The following is a 3592-nucleotide window of genomic DNA, read 5'->3' on the forward strand; positions in this document are numbered from 1 at the left end:
TGTAGAAAATTTTGATTTTTATAAAGCAAATTAGCTTCCAGTTGACATAAGACTTCTACATAGCATTGTTAGTAGGATTATCTTCCCTAAAATTGGAAGATTTGATTAGATATCTAAGAAGGACCTTGATGTTATGTAATACTTGATTGAAAGGTGAAAATTGTGCTGCCATAGGACATTCACTCATATGATAAGCTGGGCTAGCATAGATAAAATAAATTTTCTGATAATTAGAAGGTGATGTGTATTGTGTAGGAGATTACTGACCTAGGACTAGGATTTAATCTAACTTCTGGACAAGAAGATCGATTTTGTCTAATTTCTGAGCTATCGGTTCAAGTCAGTCTTAGAACTATAGTTTGAATGTTTGATCTCAAAGATTTCTGTCTGCTTTTGATGAGGAATCAACCTTTCATAGGAAGATAATGAAGCATGGTTGATCAAGTTTTTACTTAAAATTTCAAACAAGGCACAGGCTTTGTCCTTACTCTTGCTCATGAATGCACCTCCACAAGATGCATCTACCATCTGTCTATATTGATCTCTTAAACCCTCATAGAAAGCTTGAATAATTTGTCACTTAAATAGACCATGGTGTGGGCATTTTCTAAGAAGTTCCTTAAGTCTCTCCTATGACTCATGAATTTGTTCTTCTGGAAGCTGAGCAAACCCAGTGATGGCTCATCTCATGGTATTGGTATGACTTATGGGATAGAATATCTTAAGAAACTCGTGTTGCATTTTAGCCCAAGTTTAGATTGGTCTCTCTATTGTGCCAAGTCAGTGCTTGGCTTTGTCCTTTAGTGAAAAAGAAAACAAGATCAGTCTAAATGCATCATTAGTAAAATTTTGGATCTTTACCATTGAACAGATTTCTAAAAACTCATCTAGATGCTTGTAAAGATCTTCATCAGTATTTTCATAGAAAGATGGAAGCATCTAGATTATGGTCGACTTGATCTCATAATGATTTACAGGAATATCAGATAAGTGGATACAAGTTGATAGGTTATAGATGGATGGAATAAAGTATTCCTTCATCTACCTAGGTGGTTCTTTAAGATTTTAAACCATTTGATTGTCAAATTTAATGTGGATCAGCCGTTCAATTTCAGGATTGGGTTCAATTAGATCAAAAAAAAGAGATCTCCTACCATGCATGTACCCATGCAAATCTTAATGTGTGTGGTTTAGATTTTTTTTTTAAAAAGAAAGAGGGAGAGAGGAAGAAGAAGAGAAGAGAAAGTAAGAGAGAAGTTCTAAATAGGAGAACCCTAAGAGAGTACTAGACTTAGAGACGATAGATGAGAAGAATTAGTTGTGGTTAAATATTTAATTACAATCAAGTTAACATAAAGTGGACTCTCTATCCTGAGATTATCCTAAATCTAGACAGCTTCTAACTGTTTCAAATGCACCGTCAAGTACTCCAAGCGTAAACCTAGCCAACCAACTGACCAGATAAGTGTAAGATTGGTGGGAGTCCCCCCATTGCTTTCCTTAGACACCAACTAAGTTGGTCAAATCAGTGAATGGAATCAATTAAATAACCATCTTTCTTCGAGATGTAGTTTCTGAACTACTTTTTTAGACATCAATTGATCAATTAGGCCCAATTCGGTTCAACTTTCGAGATCACTTGTCCTATTGAGCTTGAGTTTCTTAGGAGCTGACGTCTAGTTAATTTTAATTTAGAGGCTTGGATTAATGAGGGATACTGGTTGGTTATTTTTAGACTAAGGAAGAGTGATAAAATCTTTATCTTATCTTGTTAATAGGTGTTGCCCTTAAGTTGATTTGAAATAAATATGTACAACTAATTTCAAACAAGAGATTCTATGTAACTAAATTAGATGCATGAAACTAATTACACTTGAGAGGCTCACCTTGTCTATAGCAATTACCAAAAAAAATAAATCTAAATGATGGATGCTCGAAGCAATTAGGGTTTTTACTATTGTTATGAAGTTTTGATTAGATTTAAGTAGGTTATTTTTAAGTTAATTTGAAAAGAAAGCACTAATGCTTAAAAAAGAAAGAAATCTAGGGTTAGGAGATCTTACCAAGCAAAATTGGAAGCTTTCTTTTTTCCTTTTTTTTCTTTTGTATAAGAAGAATAAAAAAATTAATAAGCTGTATTCACAAAAAATTAAATAAATAAAAAATCTTAGCGTTCGTGCCTTCCCCGACAACTGCGCCAAAAATTTAATTCTATTCCTCGGCAAAAGATGCCAAAAATTTGATTCCGTTCTCCAACAACAGCACCAAAAACTTGATTCCATCTCCGACAACGGTACTAAAAACTTATTATCTTATGATGTTATCATTAGGACACCATGATTATCAGTTTAATTTTAATTTTTAAAAAATATTAAAAATTCATAGAAAGCAATGAGTCGGGTCGATTCCATAAAAAAATAGTGCTGATTTGAAAACTTTGATTTTTATAAAAAAAATTAAAAAAATAATTTAAGTCAAAAAATAAAAATTAAAAATATGAAAAAAAAAATTGGTACTAAGATCTACTATCTAGATCTTAGCTTCTATTTGCAATAAAAGTAAATAACAAAAATTTAAAAAGCATAAAAATAACTTTTATATTAATTTAAAAATAAAATTTAATTATAAAAAAATAAAAAAATAAGTAAATAAAATAAAATAAAATTATAATAAGAATTTAAAAGAATAAGTAAATAAAATAAAAATTGTAACAAAGATTTCGTAGTCGATTGACACAGTCTCGTTGGGAAGATAGTTGATGAACTCTTCTTTTTTCAAACTTCTCAGAGCATGCTAGGCTTCCTCTTCTTCTTCTTCTTTGGATCTAATCTTCGAGATGGTGTAGGCATGGAGATAGTGTAGGAATAAAGCTCTCTTCTAAGCACCTCCTTTTGAGAAGCCTTCCCACATCCCAAAGCTTGCTTGCTGCCTTCTCTTGTACCTCTCCCTCTCTTGAATGATTTTTCTTGTATGTCTGGGGTCCTTTTTATAGCCTTCTTAGCCTCTCGATATCAGATCTCCTTGTTACCCACGGAATACTCGCATTATAGTTCTCTTGGATGCGTTAAAGCTCTCAAAATTGCATCCCATGTGTGTCTGTTGCTCTAAGCCATTGGATCACAACTAAACGCCCTAGCTTGCATCAAAAAAATCACTGCCCAGCTCTTTATCTCAGTCAAAATCAAGATGAGCTATTGGATCTCGCCTGATGAGTGCTTTGGACCATTGGATCATGCAAAGGAGTGGGCTACCACTGATGTACATGGGAACGCTTGCTGCTGGCCATCCATCAAATGTTTCAAACTAATCTCAGCCGTCCGATGGTGCAAATCCAGCCTCACTGTCCCATGCAACGCATGTGAACCGGCCTCCTATCCCTGTGGATCGAGCGGCAATTCCACCATACACTGAATGGTTTAAAATTGATTTTTGGACTGATTTTTGGCTGATTTTTGATTGGTTTTTGGGCCTTTTGGCTTGTTCTCCATTTTCAATATTTCTTGCTATGTACGTGATAAAATTGAGCTTGGATTTGGACTTAATTTGGGCTTGTTATGATTAAGTCTTCATGATTAATAATTTCTAAAAAAAG

The 3592-nt window shown here is 33.7% G+C and overlaps 1 non-coding gene across 1 annotated transcript; it reads left to right on the forward strand.

Moving 5' to 3' along the window:
* The first annotated feature begins 586 nt into the window (after positions 1-586).
* On the forward strand, positions 587-695 carry LOC114913339 (small nucleolar RNA R71). The gene has a single exon (XR_003799350.1). It is a non-coding gene; the product is annotated as a small nucleolar RNA R71 (small nucleolar RNA).
* Positions 696-3592: the final 2897 nt, after the last annotated feature.

This window comes from Elaeis guineensis, chromosome 5 (genome assembly GCF_000442705.2).
Source record: "Elaeis guineensis isolate ETL-2024a chromosome 5, EG11, whole genome shotgun sequence".
Taxonomy (NCBI): Eukaryota; Viridiplantae; Streptophyta; class Magnoliopsida; order Arecales; family Arecaceae; genus Elaeis; species Elaeis guineensis.